The 18,606-nt window shown below is 46.3% G+C and overlaps 1 long non-coding RNA gene across 1 annotated transcript in view; it reads left to right on the top strand.

Moving 5' to 3' along the window:
• The first annotated feature begins 2,127 nt into the window (after nucleotides 1–2,127).
• Nucleotides 2,128–18,606, top strand: part of LOC144766826 (uncharacterized) — a 463,578-nt gene continuing 447,099 nt past the window's right edge. Inside the window, exon 1 of the long non-coding RNA XR_013597945.1 lies at nucleotides 2,128–2,302. This is a non-coding gene — a long non-coding RNA (uncharacterized LOC144766826). The remainder of the gene's footprint in view (nucleotides 2,303–18,606) is intronic.

The raw sequence follows: 18,606 nt of genomic DNA, 5'->3' as shown, positions 1-18,606 counted from the left end.
GGCGAAACACCATGCCAAATGGAGAACGGTAAAACATTTTCTCAGGCCTAATCGACGCGGCCTAAGGTGCCAACGCTGCTTTAGCCAAATTGGTACGTTCCTTGTCATATTTTACATTAAGTTACTACAACTACTTTAATTTATGGCTTGGCCATTGTGATTCACATTCCCAGGGACGGCTCCTCTGCAGTGGCGGATTGTCAATCCTCTGGCTCGGATTGTGCGTTTCTTTAAAATTGCTTGTCATTTACAAAACACAGGTACGTGGGAACAATAACCAGGAAAAGTTGTTTGTTTGTTTGTCAATCCTCTGGCTCGGAGCCAGCAGCAAAAAAATAAAACTTTCAGTATTTAAATTTAAGCCGCTGGCTCATCCAGTGTGTGCAGGGAGGGGTGGGCTGAAGAATGGGAGGGGGGCTAGTACACTCCCTAAGTGCTTGTGTGTGTGTGTGGGGCCGGCCGTCTCGGGCTAACCAAAAACTCACATGGGCACTTGGGTTTCTCTAACCTGCCTGTATTGAACAGCTGAGTTACAGAACCCCCACAGACTCCCTTGTCTGAGTAGGGCGTCTTTCTAGCCAGCTTGGGCTAATCACTGCGCTGTTCTGCAGCTCAAGGTTTGGCCAGGGAGTCTGTGACTAGCCTGCAGTGTCTGCTGGGACAAGGAAGTCCCAGTACGAAGGAGTGATGCAGCCGGCAAGTTTAACTTGTTTTTCATAATCTTGTCATCCTGCACTTCGTATTGCTCTCCTCACCCGCACTTCCACTTTGTGTATGTTGCAGTCGCCCCTGCACATTTCATGCAATCCCCTACCTTGAATATAAACGTTACCGCCAGAACTGAGGCACACCCCTGGGTTTGCTGGAGGGTCTAGTAGCATTTGCAATTTGGTGACCTCAAGATCCAGTAGGATGTCTGTGCCAATGATCTGCCCCAATTGTACATAAAATGCAACAACTGTACACATGCAGCAGGTTCTCCATCTGGTTTGTGTACAGAAACGACCCACACAAGCTTTGAGTTGCACTACCGTCTTCAACACTCCTTCTGTAGCTACGTGACATTTTATTGTATGTTCCGGCTATTATTCACTCTTCTTGCTTCATCAGCACTAAATGATATGACACCTTCAGACTTTGCTGCTCTGTGGTCGGAAGTTCAGTAAAGACCGTACCTCCCTGACCACATCTGTATTTCCCTGTCAGACCTCAACCACCTCCATCTAATGTCTAAAAACAGATTCTAATATCGCCACCAATTCATAGGGGCTTAAGGGGTTGTCTGTTTGACAAATCCTGAACCTGTCCCTGCAATATCCCTCAAACCTGATTTTCCTTTGCTGGGAAAGGCTTGCCCTAATCAACAGCTACTTGTTTACCTCCCCCCCTTCTACAACACATCTCGCTGTTCCCTAATTTGTACGGGAAATTGCCCACTTTGTACAATTTCAACAAACTCCCATTGCTACCCGAGATTTGTTTGTCTGAATAAGACAAGCGTATGCATTGACTCAATCGTAATATTTCTCACTGTACTGCCTTGTTTCTCCCTGGTAATCCACCCATTGCATGCATATTAAAATAAACTTTCTTTCCACTATGAATGGACTCTAGATTTTAAATCCCTTTGTGAAAAGATCCTTTCCTTGTGCTAATCACACTTATTTTCTCTGGCCTAAGCTTTACTAACTTTCTCTTTTGAAATACCTGATTGTTGGGGGTGGCTGCCGAAGTGCTCTGTGTCTTCCAGCCGGCAACTGGGACCGCGACCCTGCTGCTAGTCTCCCCCTGCCTCTGTTGCCTTTCCAGACCACGGCACGGCCGCAGTGAGGGGGGACTCCATTTCCCAGCTCCCCTTGCGCCAGGAAGCTGCAAACACCCTGCCCAGCGTCCGGAGGTGCATAACGTTTGGCGAGAGCCCCGGTGGAGCGGGGCTCTCCTTTTGAAATACCTGATTGTTGGTGGGGGCTGCTGAAGCTCTGTGTCTTTCAGCTGGCAACTGGGACCGCGACCCTGCCGCTAGTCTCCCCCTGCCGCTGTTGCCTTTTCAGACCACGGCACGGCCGCAGTGAGGGGGGGGACTCCATTTCCCAGCTCCCCTTGCGCCAGTAAGCTGCACACGCCCTGCCCGGAGGCGCATAAAGTTTGGCGAGAGCCCCCGCGTCGCGGGATTGCGTGCGGGTCAAGCCCGGGACAAGGGCGGGCCGTCCGAGGACGGAAGAGGCCGGGCTGGGCCACCCCCCTTGGTTGTAGAGGAGTGCAAGACTCGTGTTGTCTGTTGGACTGAGAAACCGTATACAAAGTAAGACATTAAGACTGTTAGTCATTGTGAACAGAATCAGGATGATTCATAACATCTAATGTGGTATCTGCTAAGGTTATTATTTGGGTGTTTAGATGTGCTAGGGTAGTGTGTATCGAGGGAAAAACAGGGTAGGTATATCATTTTTCTAATAACTTCATTCTATCTATAGCATGGCTAGCTGCGTGAAAACCCGTTCATCAAAAGTTAAATCACATAATACCCCCACATCTCAAACCACACAGCCGGAGCCTAACCTATCGCTCCCGCGAAATGCACAGCCCACCGCGATTGACATCATGCTGCGGAAAGTCATTGGGGCAGTTTCTAGCGAGATCGACCTCAGAGAGACGCCTCTCCTTAACCCCAACAACCGACCCGCCTGCTTCTCAGAATAGTACTGACAGTGAGATAGTGGTGGTCTCCCCTCAGGCTACTTTGGCGTCACCCGCGTATGATATCCCTTGTGCTCAGATGCCCGTTGTGGCAGAAACGCTGGCAAATGTACCCGATAAAGAAGAATCTAGCTGCAAAACAAAAAAGTATACCCAAAGAAACCAGATGCCAAAAAATAAAAAGGAAGGCTACCGCATTGCCGTCAGAGTACATAGATTTAGAGGATAGGGAATCCCAAGCAACAGAGCACCCTGTTCCGCCGAGGTGGATGGCTCAAATAATTTTGGGCATACAAAACCATTTAGAAATGTTTATTGCAAGCCAGATTAAACCACTAGCTAGCAGGCTAGATAGAATTTTAAATGAATTAAATAAACGTGGTAGGACACAAGATACCGCTATGATCACCAAAACATCAACCAACACGGTTACTAGGGTCAATAGTACGGAGCCTCAATCACTGACAGAAATTACTAACCAAGGTAACAAGAATCAGCCTGTCAGCCAGGTACCAACTTCATTTAACACTACCATACAATTGGGGGCTGGTAACAACACGGGGATAGAGCCAAAGGGTGCAGACAGGGGAATGGATCAAGTGCAATCCCAGTCAAGTAATAACAAGCCTCCTACCCTATAACCAGTAGAAGTTTCTCACATAAGGCAGGAGAGCACTGGAAGAAGTTCGACTTCCGTGACCACTATTAACTTACCACCTGAAGCCTGCCCCTATGTGGTTGTACTGGTGGGGGTCCCGGAACTCAGGCCAGAACAGAAAGAGACGCACAATGAATTAAAAAACAAAATAAACTGGTTAAATCTGAATAGGCCCTTGCCAGAGAATAAATGTGCGGAGATTCTCAATGTGAGAAGAGTGAACTGGCTAGGCACAAGAATTAAAGACACAACAGGTAATTGCATAATAGTGAATTTCAGGGACACAAGTTTAGTGGAATACATATTGTACAATGGCCACATAAGCCCTATAAGTTCAATAAGACTACTACCATTGGGTTATTTTTATCCAGTGCATGGTGCCACGCTTAATGCAAGGCATCTGCCGGGTAGACCATGGCTGGCTTCAAGAGCACATAATGTTACCAATTATAGCTGGGAGGGCCGCATGCAGAATGTACAGGGTGCTGCCGAATGGACAAATAGATTTAGCCCCCTTACGTCCCTGGACGCTAACGATTGACTGTCTAGATCAGCTCACTACACCACTGATTCAATTGGGGCGGAGCTAGGAACCACTGGGGTACAGGTATTGACAGAATCCACGACAGGGTTGACTGATGTTATTGTCCCATCACAATCCCCGGATATGAGACTAATTTGCATGTACAGCATAAAAGGGGCAATATTCCGGAGTACGAGAACCAACATATTATGCAGGAAGGCCCCAATAGTGTAATGAGGCTAAGGGTGGTTCCAGCACAACAACCTATGTTTGCCCAGGGGGAACAGCCTGTGCTGGCAAGGTGGGAGGAAGGGTTAACAAAAGCACCCTCGGGACCAACGGATAGGACAAATGAATACTCACTAGAGGGGGGACTGAAAATTCTGTCATGGAATGTAGCGGGACTGTCGGGGAAGTTTCACAACAAAGAATGGCAACAATATATTAGTGGGTTCCAGGTTATAGCTCTGCAGGAGACATGGGCGGTGGATAGTACCCTGTATCACATAGCAGGATACAAATGTTTTTTTGTGCCTGCTCAAAAATCTAGATCGGGTAGGGCAATTGGAGGGTTAGCGCTATATGTTGACCTAAATCTAGAAGGAGTTTGGACATTGCCCCCTCTGGTCCTCATTTACCCTTCAAGGAGCTGGATTTACTGGGAGTGGGTGGAGGTTGATTTTATTCAACATCTATAACACGGGCTTGCAACAGGAACTAATTCCCCGATACAGGAATTAGATCATAGACTTAGTCAGGAGCTAGCTGGCAAGAAAGGGGTTGTAGAACCTTCTGTCCTAGTGATGGGTGACTTAAATTGCCATTTATGCCCAAACTTGTTTCCATTGACTGGTGATTGGTCATCTTGTACAATCGAGAAGGGCTCTCACTTTGAACACACTGTAGAGGGAACAGCCCTTAGCAAGCTTCTAAAATCCTACGTGTTGGAACACACTATAGACATGGTTAGCTTGGAGGAAGATGGATCGTTGACCCCCACCTTTAAAGGTAGAGGTTGGTCCGCCTATATAGATTATATTGTGGTTTCCAGGCTTTTTAGAAATTGTATTACCTCGGTCAGGATAGACTGGAGCATATTCAGTGACCACAATCCCTTGGTTCTTGTATTAATAGATGGAGGTAGGCCCAAGAGGAGTTTAGATCCGGATATTTAATTGAGAGCTACGGACCAGGGTAGACGACTGAGGTGGGCTAAAATCGACAGCAAAGTTTTTTTATAAATCTTTAATGGATAAAAGGGAAAATTGGATTGAGCAGTGCTTAGATCTAGAGATTGTGAGCAGCCCCCTGGTAGAGGCATTTCGGTCAGTCACTAGCCTGGTCGAAAACCTTTTAAAGGCAAAGGGCCCTGGGGGGAAATATCCCCCATTCAAGATGGTTTGATAACAAATGCTCACGTGCACTAAGAGACCTAAAAGCAAGCTTGAAAACTAAGCCAAGGGATAGACTAAGGATAATCCACTGTAGACAGATATATAAAAATGCTCTGAAACAGAGGAAGTCTTCACTTCAAGCTGAAGCGTGGGCCGATTTAAGGGAGGCTGGAGAAAAAAGAGACCAGACAGCATTTTGGAGAATTATCAATAGGCCATGCTTCCAGGACAGTACTACCCCAGACAAAGGGAACAATATCCTGCCCGCACAGTGGGTGTCTCACTTTGAGGGCCTCTATAATCATGACCTGGCAGGAGATGGGGTGGGGGTTCGGAGTGAATGCGGAGTACGGACGTAGAATTCTCTCTGGAAGAAATTACAAGGGGCATCCAGGGCCTGTCCCATAACAAAGCTCCAGGCCCTGATGGTACACCACCTGACCTATACCTAAGCAATGTTGACTTATGGGCCCCCATCTTAACAAGGGTTTTTAATGCGGCAGTCAAGTCCGAACTACCTCGCTCTTGGTCGACCGCAATAATTGTCCCCATCTTTAAGAAGGGCAATAGGGACAGCCCTCAATGTTATAGACCCAGCTCACTGATCTATGTATCGGCTAAAGTCCTGGGCCAGGTCATCCTTGAACGGTTAATTGACTGGACTGAAGAACACAGCATCATCGTAGATACCCAGTATGGCTTTAGAGCAGGAAGGTCCACCAGCGACCAATGTTTAAATCTGTACATGCTGGTGGCCAAATACACCAAAGCCAGCAATGAAGCCATATACATGGGGTTCATGGATTTAGCGGCGGCATTCGACCATGTGAACAGGAGCAAGTTTTTGGGCGATGATGAGTGAGATGGGCATTGACCCTGGCCTGATCAGTATTCTTAGGGATTTACATCGGGATACAACCGCACAAGTGCGCTATAATATGGATGGGGGGAATACTAACCCTTCTAGGTGTACCAGTGGAGTGAGACAAGGGTGCATTCTCGCCCCTTTCCTTTTCTCGCTCTATATTAACAATCTAGAGAGCTCCCTAATTGCCCTAAACACAGACTGCCCGAAATCAGGCTCGCGCCATATACCGGTGCTTTTGTACGCGGATGACGCGGTCCTGCTTGCCCGCACCCCGAGGGGTCTGCAGTGTCTGATTGACGATTCACTAATTTTATGGACACTTTAGATTTATCAGTGAATCTGAGTAAGTCATTCATGATGCTGGCAGGCACTAATCCCTGTAAGAAATTTGTATATAAGATAGGGTCTCACAACCTAGAGAAGGTGCAGTCTTTCTCTTATCTTGGCCTGCTTTTTGACGGGGCACTGAAATTTAAACCTCTAGTTGATGAGCGGTGCTCAAAACTCATATCTGCTAATGGTGCCATTACAAATTTTGCCCGCAGGCTTGGCCGTTGGTCTCCGGAACAACTTATGAACTTATACGGAGCCATAAGTTGCACCAAAGACATGTATGGGGCAGAAGTGTGGGGTTTTGTGGACATCAAGCAGTTGCAACTGGAGGAAGAAAAGTATTTAAGAAGGGTTTTAAAAATCCCAGCAAGCTCCCCGGCAATAATAGCCCACAGAGAATTAGGCAGACCATTTATGGAGGATCAGGTCAAGCTCAGGCCAATTATGGCATGGCTGAGAATCTGGGGAAACCAAGAAGCTGACCTGAACAGACAAATCATGAGAGACTGTTTGAACAGGGATAGGAGCCAGCATATCCCGTGGCTTAAATACGTGAAGGACACTCTAAAAGATTTAGATGAGCTGGACCTTTTTAATAATCCTCGAGCAGTATTGAACCTGGAAAAATTGAAGATTAAAAAACGGTTACTTGATCAGTTCGATGCACGCAGGGCACAAGTGGAAGCCTCGAAACGTACAGTCAGATCCCACTGCCTTATTAAGAATAGTGTGGGCATGGAACCCTATTTGTAACTGATGCATAATGCCCAGGATCGTTTTTAATGGTTCGTTTTAGGCTCAATTTATTACCTAATATACTGGCTGATCCACCAGGTTTTACCGTAACCATTGAGCAGAAGGGTGCCCGCCGCTGCGACAATAGGTCTCCGCAGGACACCCTTCATTTTGTACTTTTATGTTCTTATTATAGGTTCCCCAGACGGAAATTCTTGGTAGAATTGTAGCTCTCCATTGTAGCTCTCCATTGGACAGACCACAGCTGTGTTCCCTTCAACTACAAAAAGACTACGACCCACAAACACCAACAACAAATTCCCCGTAGAAACTGGAACAAAATCACCACCGACCAACTCTTCACATCGCTCCACCAACACCCCCTGCCCATTCATCAGACCCAAACCAAGCAGCCACCAACCTTGCACAATGGATCACCCGCAGCGCTGACGATTTAGCACCCCTGAAAAACAACCCTACCAAGAAAGATCACAAAAAAGCCCCCTGGTTCAACAATGAACTTAAGAAATCCAAGAAGACATGCCGATCCCTCGAGAAAGCCTGGAAAAGAAACCCAACAACCGAAAATCTAGCCACGTTCAAAAACACCACCCGCAAACACCATCAACTAATCCGTTCCACTAAAAAATCAGCATTCAAGGACCGACTCGACAACAACACCCACAGCAGCAAGGAACTGTTCAACATCGTTAAAGAATTCACCAACCCCTCAGCCGGCACCAATGACATCACTCCTTCCCAAGACCTCTGCGACTCCCTAGCCGCATTCTTCCACAACAAAATCGCCGACATACACAACAGCTTCAAAAACCAGTCCGGTGACCAGCCCACCCCACTCACCTCCGAACTAAATACCCCTCCTAACACCCTCTGCAACTGGAACCCAGTCACTACGGAGGACACCACCCGCCTGATGAACTTCATACACTCAGGATCGCCAACCGACCCTTGTCCTCATCACATTTTCAACAAAGCAGACTCCATCATCGCTCCCCACCTCCGAGATGTCATCAATTGCTCCTTCGACTCCGCAACATTCCCGGAAAGCTGGAAACACGCCGAACTCAGCGCCCTCTTGAAAAAACCCACAGCAGACCCCACAGAACTTAAAAATTACCGCCCTATCTCGCTCCTCCCTTTCCCTGCCAAAGTCATTGAGAAAGCTGTGAACAGTCAACTATCCGCCTTCCTCGAATCCAACAAATCACTCGACCCATCTCAATCCGGATTCCGAGCCAAACACAGCACCGAGACCGTCCTCATCGCAGCTACAGACGACATCCGAAAACTACTGGACAATGGAGAAACAGTTGCCCTCATCCTTCTCGACCTCTCCGCAGCTTTCGACACAGTCTGTCATAACACCCTTATACACCGTCTCAGCAACATTGGAATACAAGGAAAAGCACTGGACTGGATCATCTCGTTCCTCGCCGGAAGAACCCAAAGAGTCCGCCTCCCCCCTTTCAGATCAGAGGCCACCGAAGTCATCTGCGGCGTACCACAAGGTTCTTCACTCAGTCCCACCCTCTTCAACGTCTATATGAGTCCCCTCGCATCCATTGCTCGACAACACAACCTCAACATCATCTCCTACGCTGACGACACCCAGCTGATCCTCTCCCTCACCAAAGACCCAAACACCGCCAAGACAAACCTACACGATGGGATGAAAGAAGTGGCCGAATGGATGAGGAACAGCCGCCTAAAACTCAACTCGGACAAAACGGAAGTCCTCATACTAGGATCATCCCCCTCCGCTTGGGATAACTCATGGTGGCCTCCGGCCCTAGCAAACGCCCCCACACCTACGGACCACCACGTAATCTGGGCTTCATCCTAGACTCCTCCCTATCAATGACCAAACAAGTCAACGCCGTCTCTTCCTCATGCTTCAACATCCTACGTATGCTCAAAAAAATCTTCCGTTGGATCCCCAACGAAACTAGAAAGACGGTTACCCACGCACTGGTCACAAGCCGTCTAGACTACGGAAATACCCTGTATGCTGGAACTACAGCCAAACTACAGAAAAAACTCCAACGTATCCAAAACGCCTCAGCCAGACTCATTCTAGATGTCCCCCGCAGAGCTCACATTTCTAATCACCTGAAAGACCTCCACTGGCTTCCCGTCAACAAGAGGATAACGTTCCGTCTCCTCACCCACGCACACAAAGCCCTATACGATCTAGGACCCGAATGCCTCAACACGCGTCTTTCCTTTTACACCCCCACCCGCAAGCTTCGATCGTCCAATCAAGCCCTCGCCGCAATACCACGCATCCACAGGTCCACCATGGGGGGAAGATCCTTCTCATACCTAGCGGCCAAAACCTGGAACTCACTCCCCACCCACCTCCGCCTCACTCAAAACCACCTCTCCTTCAGAAAACAACTCAAAACCTGGATTTTTGATAAGTAATTTCTCACCTTCCCAAGCGCCTTGAGACCCCATGGGTGAGTAGTGCGCTATATAAATGCCAAACTTGAACTTGTAGAGATTTTAAAACAGGCGAAGTTAAGTCATGCCAAAGATGCCCTACTGTTTTTACGCCGCTCGTAGAGGTGTTTGCTGCCTGAATTGGAGGTTGTGCCTTACGGAGGTACTGCGAGGACCAGCAGCCCATTTTGACACACAGCTGCAGCCTCTTCCCTCAGCGCCCACGCCCCCTGCCTGGACTTTGAAATACTTCTCACGGCCCCCGCTCCGTGGGAGCCACTTGTAGAGGTGTTTGCTGCCTGAATTGGAGGTTGTGCTTTACGGAGGGACTGCGAGGACCAGCAGCCCATTTTGACACACAGATGCAGCCTCTTCCCTGAGCGCCCACGCCCCCGGCCTAGACGGATATCACAGACTCCATTTACCCACGACGCGGGACGTGCGCGGGTGCGCGCCGGGCGAAGCCCGGGCCAAGGGCGGGCCCGTTTTAGCCCGTTCGAGCCCGATAGAAACCGGACCGGGCCCCATCTCTTTCGTCCACCTTTAAATAAACTGTACCTACTTTGTTATTGTAAAACAGTACGCTTGGTTGAGGCTTTTTATATATCAACATGCCAGCACGGGAAAGCAAGAGCAGAGTTGCTGCAGGGGGGGCCTACTTTAACAGGTACCCTGGACAATTTTATCACAAGAGCAAACTCCGTAATAGACCAAGGGATTATTTTGATGGAACGCCGGGTGTCTCAAGATTTGGCCATGGCGAAAAGATCGTCCATGGGACATATCGCTACTGCTCGAACCCCAGAACACCCAGTAAGAGCTAATATAACTGAAGTTCATGCACTTGTTCACAGTATCCCTACTCCCCACGAGCAGGTACACATTCAGTCTGGGAGTGTCTTGCATTCTTTAAAAGGAGCAGAGGTTAACATGGAAACAACAAGGGATTCCTCACCACAACAATCTGATACCATGCAACTAAGGGAGAGAAGGGAGGGTGTAAAACCAAAGAGAAAGCGGGCTAATACAATTGCGGTGGGAGGTAGAAAGCCAAAAGTAGCTAAAGGCATGGGGAATACTGACATATCCCATAATCAAAAGGGGGAGGGCGAAAGGATCACTCAAACTAGGCAGACAGCCACGACATTAAACTCTCAGTGTGAAGATTTGGTTTCTGAAGTTTTACTAAATACTGACATAAGAAGCGAGGAAGATGAGGACCCATTGGTAAAAAAAATTGGGGTCCCTGTTAAAATGCTTTCTTACACCCCTGGAAGATAGACTATCACAGATCGAAACACAACTTCTTCAACGAAGCGATCACTGTGGGCCTGTCAGCTACTTTGAAGGAAAAGGAGCTATGCCCATGTATTGCATCATTAAGCACCGAGTTGGCTGCACAAGAAACCAGTAAATCCCCGCCCCTCCCAAAGCAACCGAATCTAAATAACTTAAGTGCACCAACGAGATTTTCCACCGTTAGAACTACCTGGTCCCGTTGTTTTCCCTGAGAAAGGCATCATTGCATCTAACACCCCCCCAAATGATGCTAGAGGGGGCCTGACATTAGATGCTCCACAGGGGAGACATATCATAAACCTTTCCCCAGAAACCAGCCCATACTTGGTTGTATTAACTGGAGTCCCAGAACTAAGTGCTCACACGGAGGAATCATTTATGACCTTGAAAAACAAAGTAGCACATTGGCTAAACACTAACCGACCCCTACCCCCTCATATGACGAGTAAAATACTGATGGTTAGAAGAACTGCATGAGTGGGGAACAGTACAAAAACAACTCCGGGTGACTGTGTACTGGTCAACTTTAGGGATCCCCGTACGGTTGACCATATCTGTAGTTGGAGAAATTATAAAACGCATTCACCCATAGAAGCCCGCCCACTTTCCTACTTTTACACTGTAACTGAAACACCTGATTTTGATGGCAACTGGATGCGGGTTAAGCATCAGAATTGGGATAGAACAGAAAGGGGGGGTATGGCCAAATAAATAGATGAACTCGCGAACCGGGTAAAATCAGGCTCTCCGAATGACTGCTGCCCTCCGTCTGCCTCAATCTACCCGACTGCATTTTACCTCTGCTGAATGGCTCCCTCAGCTCGGGTACTGTCCCCAGCTCCTTCAAAGAGGCCATCTTAGTGCCCCTCCTGAAGAAACCTGGCACGGACCCGGCGGAACTTGCCAACTACCGCCCCATATCTCTCTTGACATACTTTTCAAAACTAATGGAGGCCCACGTCACCCGGTGTCGCTCCAACTTCATCGAGACCTCCGGCCACCTGGAACCTAACCAGGCTGGCTTCAGGCCAGCCCACTCCACCGAGGCCGTCATTCTGGCAGTCCTTGACACGCTAAGGAGGAACGCTGATACAGGGATCTCCCAGGCTCTCGTACTCCTGGATCTGTCGGCCGCGTTCGACACGGTTGACCACAACATCCTTCTTCACCGTGTCGAGCAGGCTGGCATCCAGGGTCCTGCCCTCAAATGGACTCAGTCCTTTTTGACCGGCAGAACACAAGCCGTCCGCTTGGGCCCCTACACAGCGCCCAAAACTCCCACCACCTGTGGAGTCCCTCAGGGTTCCTCCCTGTCACCCCTACTATTCAACCTCTACTTTCGGCCCCTGATCCACTCGCTTCAAAACTGGGACATCACAGTGTACAACTACGCTGACGATCTGCAGATCATCTTTCCACTCAACTCTTCGAAAGCTGTGGTCAATTTCCATTCCGCCATGATACACATCCAGGAGTGGATGAACTGCAATCAACTAAAATTAAATACGGGAAAAACCGATCTCCTTCTTCCCGGATCCAGCTCCTCCCATTGGGGCCCGCAGTTCTGGCCCAACAAACTAGGCCCCCCCCCCGATGCCTGCGAAATCGGTAAAGAGTCTCGGTGTGACCATCGATGCCGAACTCTCCCTCAGACCCCAAGTTGGCACAGTCATCTCATCATGTACGTTCCAGCTTTGCAAAATCCGCAAAGTTAGTCATCTACTCCAACCAGCCGCTCGGATTCAGGTCATCATCTCCCTGGTGCTATCCCGCCTGGACTTCTCCAACTCCTTGTATCATGGACTCCCAAAATCACTACTACACCGCCTCCAGGTCGTGCAGAACCAAGCAGCCCGTCTCATCTACAAAAACCCCAAATGGCAGTCGGCTAAACCCCTACTGCACAAGCTGCACTGGCTGCCTATAGAACAGAGGGCGGCCTTCAAGCTAGGCCACCTCACGTTCAAAACCCTCTACTGTACCAGCCCCGCTTTCCTGACCTCACTCATCAACCCACACCGCCCTACTCGCAACCTCCGCTCAGCTCACCTCAACCCACTTGCTGTCCCCAAAACCAAAAACAACAAATTCGGTGGCCGTCGGTTCGCCCTCCTGGCCCCTAAATTCTGGAATCCCCTGCCCCTGACCATCAAATCCAGTAGCTCCCTCCTTCATTTCAGGAAACTGCTCAAAACCTTCCTTTTTTCCCCACCTTGCTAAACCCCGCTTCATCCGTCCTCAGCCTCACCTTTGTCCTACAGCGCCAGGAAACCCATGGTGTCAGCTCGCTTTACAAATCCCATTTAACATAACATAACATAACATAACAGAGGCGTCCCTACCGAAAACAGGTTTCGTTGTTTAGATATGGTGGACTGACTACGGCCGACTGTAAAACAAAAAAATGAAAGTAAACATGGGTCCTGGAATCAAAATTCGCAATTTTCTCCTAAGCGTACCGCATTAGGTAAAGGGGGAGGCAGTAACCGCATCATTGATAAGTGTGAGACAGGGAACTTTAATACCCTGTCGGTTTCATTACCAGTGGTGCCTCAAGAACAAGTGATGTCAGACAATCAATGGGGCATAGAAATACAACTAACTCAAACATCGCCGTGCACTAGTCTGGTTGTTTTAAACAACGACAGGGCCCCAAATAATATTGCATCTAAGAGCGATGTTACTACCCTACTATCCCGGAACGTAGCAGGTTTATCAAATAAATTTAAGGAGCCGGTGTTCTTGTCTTTTATAGAAAATTATTCAGTTATTTGTTTACAAGAATGCTGGGAGAGGGAGGAAATCCATATCCATGGTTTCCGTACCTTTCATACACCTGCTAAATCGTCAAGGAGGGGTAGAAACTCAGGGGGCTCTGTACTTATATTTCCAACACTGCAGCTGTCATTGTTGGAAAATATAACATGGAATCAGATTATTATCAGATTCTGCCATTGACCCTGGGAGGAAACCAAGCTTGTACGTTGATCAACCTTTATAACAATATTCCAAGGGAAGAACTAAACAAGGTCTTTGAGGGTCTTACACAAAGTCTGCAGAATTTGGTTGAATATACGCAGAGGGGGGGAACTGTGTTATATTAATGGGGGATTTTAACTGCCACTTATGTAATCATAGTTACTCGGGTGTTTGTGGGGTGGAGAATCTAAAGGGTGATCCTTGCTCCCATTTTGAACACTCCAACACTGGGAATCTTTTTAATTCTTTGATCTCCCAATTAGATCTGGGATTTGCAAATGAATTATGTAGTCCACCGGTTGCTTTGCAAACCACCTATAATGGCAGGGGGGGTTGTTCTGTGATAGATTTTGCCCTGGTTTCCAATAGTTTCTCATGCAATATTTGTGGCTTTGAAACGGGAGACATAGCACTAAGTGATCACTTTCCCATCAGTCTCTCCTTATATTCCCCATTGTGAAACAATAAGAACAATGATGCAATTGATAATCTTTATAACTATGGGTTAACCTTAGCAAAATTGAACGGCTACTCCATAAAATGGAATAAAGTAGATTCTACTGCCTTTTTTGCAACATTGTTGAAAAATCAGTACAAGGACTTTATGACCTGCCTATCAGAAAACATCTTTTGTCCTTCAGTAATTGCAGCCTTTCAGAAGATTTCTGAAGAAATCGGCAAGGCATTAAAAAGGACATCTAGGAAAGGCGCGAGCGCAAAGGCAGAGGGGTGGTTTGACTCAGCGTGTAGCAAGGCACACGCAGTCCTGAAAACAACCCTCAAGAGGGAACCGAAAAATGTTCTCGAGAAAAGAAAGGCTAGAGCCACATATTATTCTACTATTAAATCTAGGAAAAAGGAACTGAAGCAGGAAGCATGGCGAGTTCTACATCAAGCATGCATCCTGAAGGATAATATTGGCTTCTGGAAGGCAGTCAATGCCCCTTTCTTTGTGAATAGAAATACTGATTGCATAGAGACTGCCATAGATGAAGGAACCTGGGTAAATGACTTCACTACACTGTATACAAAAGATGAGCATGTGGGAACAGGGCACATAAATAGCCCCGGGAAGGGGGGACTAATCTACAGGGCTTGTTCCCATTAGACATTGAGTTCACCCTACCTGAAGAGGAATTAGCAATTGCAGAAAGCGCAGCTGTTAAAGCAGCTGGGCCCGATGGGGTCCCGGTAGATATCTATAAGTCAAATATAAAACTATGGGCGCCCCTCTTGATTAATGTTCTTAATAGCAGCAATAAAATAGGGTTTATTGACACTTGGCAACAGGCGATTGTGGCCCCAATATTTAAAAAAGGGGATCGAAATGACCCAAAGTGTTATAGACCCATTTCTCTTTTAGACTCCCTGATGAAAGTGGCAGGCAGAATTATCTTAAACAGACTGCAGTCATGGGCAGAAGAGACAGGTGCCCTTTCGAAATTTCAGTATGGTTTTAAAACGGGACTGGGCACTGTTGAACAAGGGCTAAATTTGGCAATATTAGTTGGGAAATATGTGGTGGCAAAAAAAGGTAACTTATATTTAACATTCGTTGACTTGAGTTCGGCTTTCGACTGCCTGAGTCACGAAATTTTATGGGATACCATGTCACAACTGGAAATTGAACCTAATATGTTGAATTTAATTAAGGAACTATATAGGGGCGCAGGGGCTAAAGTACGCTTTGGATGTAAGGGTGAATGTACATCTATATTCCCCATAAAGAAAGGAGTCCGACAGGGCTGCATCCTCGCGCCCTTTTTGTTTAATCTTTATATAAACAGTGTGGCCAATCACCTTACTTTAGATAAACTGGGCTTCCCCCAAATTAAAGACAGCCCAGTCCCTATACTACTGTACGCAGATGATGCAGTAATTATGGCCAGAACCCAAATAGGTCTACAACGGGCGCTCACCACGTTTTCAGATTATATGGGAGCCAGAGGCTTGAAAATTAATATTGGGAAAACTTTTAACATGTGTTGTTCAACTAAAATTAACGTTCAATGCAACACGTTTTTAGCAAAGTCAAAGATAGAGACAACGAATAATTTTTCTTATTTAGGGATTGAAATTTTTTTAAAAACTTTTTTTAATACTGAATAATTTTGTAATGTATTGTACTCTGTTGCTTTTGTGATTTTAAAACTAAAAATCGAATAAAGCTATCTTTGACTTTGACTTGACTACAAAGAGCAAATGACACATACACTTTATGTTGTATAATGAATTTCATTAAGGTATCAGTTAGGATGAGAAAAACTAGAGGTTTGAGCTAATGAATGTTAGAGATAAGCCTGTTTCTACCTTTTACCTGTATTGACTTTTTTTATGGAGTTCAGAGACTGTATTTAATTCGTTTTTAATTGTAGATATGCGCTTTTATGATTTTTTATTCATCGAATAAAGATTTCTGAACTGAACTGAACTTTCTCTTGTTCCACCAACCTTTTATAACTAGTGCAGCACCTCTGCTAACTTTGTTTGCTTTCAGCGGGGCAGTGAACTTGGACTCCCCCTTTTTTTTTTCCTCCCCCCTTTCTGATGGAAATTTTAAACATTACCCAGTAATGGGTTTATTATAAAAATTCTGCTTCCTGTAAGATTTTGTTTCCTCATTTTTGAGGATATATTTTGTCTGGGCAGGCAAACACTTGTACTTTTGTGAATTATTTCAGTCAATAATGATGACAATAAGGAAGTGCCTTTATCATTTAGGAATGAAAAAGGGGTCAGTCCCATGGTGCAATGTTGTGACATATTGTAATTACTAACTTTCTGAGTAACAACTGGACCCACATTTAGCCCTGAATTCAAAGCAGTGTGTATGCCGTCCTCAATGATACTCTTGCACTACTCAACCAACCCATCCAAGGAAGATGATCAAAACTGAGCTTTTAGTTCAATGTCCATACTGCACAAACATCTTCTCATATGGTTAGACACAAGTGTGTACTGCGGTCTGTTACTACAATTTTAGGTGTGCTTCCAGAACAAAAATACTTTCTAAAAATTTGATAATTGTCTCGGAGTAAAATGATTCTGTGAATGATGCATCTGCTTCAAGACCTAATCAAAGAGAAACCCAGTGTACCTATTACTGACTGGCAAGGTGGGCTAAGGCCCTGCAAAATGTAACCCTAGTTTTGTCTAAGTACTCTTTGAATCAGGTTTCGGGTGTAAGAGCATGCATGCGTTCTCAGTGCTTGTGTAGACACTCAGGACACCTGTCCATCTTGAGCATAACTATTCATATCAGGCACCAATAGGGTTGCTCAACCTTCATACGTGTCTTGGTGGTTCCCCTGTGACCTAAATGTGCCAAGGATATTATTGTGTTGAACAGTTTTGTAGGTGAGGCCTCACAATCCCTTTAGAGGACAACTCCATTAACCAAAGTGACATGAGTTATTTTTTCTCTCTCTCCAAATCGCCGTCTAAGAATGTCTCCACCGGCAAACCATGGAATGTATACTCCATAACCGTTCCCAAAATGCATTCTTCTGCATAAGCATTTTACCACGCTTGCTCACTCATAGCAGAGTGATGCTCAGCGATAGCATCTCATTTCCACACATTCTGCAGAATCCAGTACAAGAGTAAAATTACCTGGCACTGTGCTGGAAAAAAAGCCAGCGAGGAATAAATGTCCATCCAGGATATGCTCAGCAGTTTCCTGTATGTCACCAACCAATGATGCTGGAACCTCTCCAACCACTACAGGGTTGTCAGAACCTGGGAATTCATAGAAGTCCATTTTGGCATGGTCCTGCCACCCAATACTATTTCTGCCTTTCCGTGCTACATACACTTTAGTGTATGTTTCTCTATCCAGACAAGACCCATTAGTTTTGAAGTAGCCAAGCATATCGATATCATTCTCTCTGAACGTCTTGGGATTAACATCTGTGGGGAGTAATGTGCAATTAGTGCTCCACGACTCAGGAAATGTGGTGTCTCAGAATGGTGATGGGTGATCCAGAATCTGCCATGACCATCGACGGCATTACCAATGCGACTTTTACATGATAGACCCTCCTCAGGTGTGGACTGATCAGTACAGTCCACTATGTGGACAACATTTGAAGGGTTCTGCGCATATATCCACATTCACACTTCCAACCTTCACAGGTTGTTTCACATTCTTGCACGCGCTTTGAAAATTACCCTTTTTTTTTTTACACAGTAAACCTCTCTTGCCAACAGAAGGACAGCCAGGAAAATTACTGAGATGAGTTTTTGACCCACACCTATGACATGAACCAAAAAATCTTACCAGTGTTTAAAAAAGGTTCACTTTGGAAAACAATTAGTGATCTCTCGAGCTCTTGGCTAATTCAACAACTTCTTGCAAAGTTTGATTCCTGCAACTCAACAATCTTTCCAGAATCTTCCTTGAATAACAGTTAAATACAAACTGGTCACGAATAAGTGTCTAAGTAGGACCAAATTCACACGGTTTAGTTAGAACTCTAAGGGCTGTTGCATATTCTTCCAAGTTTTCATCTGGTTGTTGCTTACGCTTGCAGAAGATGACATTCAAGCATAATGATCAGTGGCGGCTGCCACTTAACGGCGGTTGGGGGCATGAAAATACATTTAAAAATAAATCATTTGGCTGCAGGCCAGCCGGTGCAGCCCTCTTCGGTCTATG

This window comes from Lissotriton helveticus, chromosome 7, assembly GCF_964261635.1.
Source record: "Lissotriton helveticus chromosome 7, aLisHel1.1, whole genome shotgun sequence".
In the NCBI taxonomy this organism is placed as follows: domain Eukaryota; kingdom Metazoa; phylum Chordata; class Amphibia; order Caudata; family Salamandridae; genus Lissotriton; species Lissotriton helveticus.
This window is presented reverse-complemented; position numbering and strand designations above follow the sequence as displayed.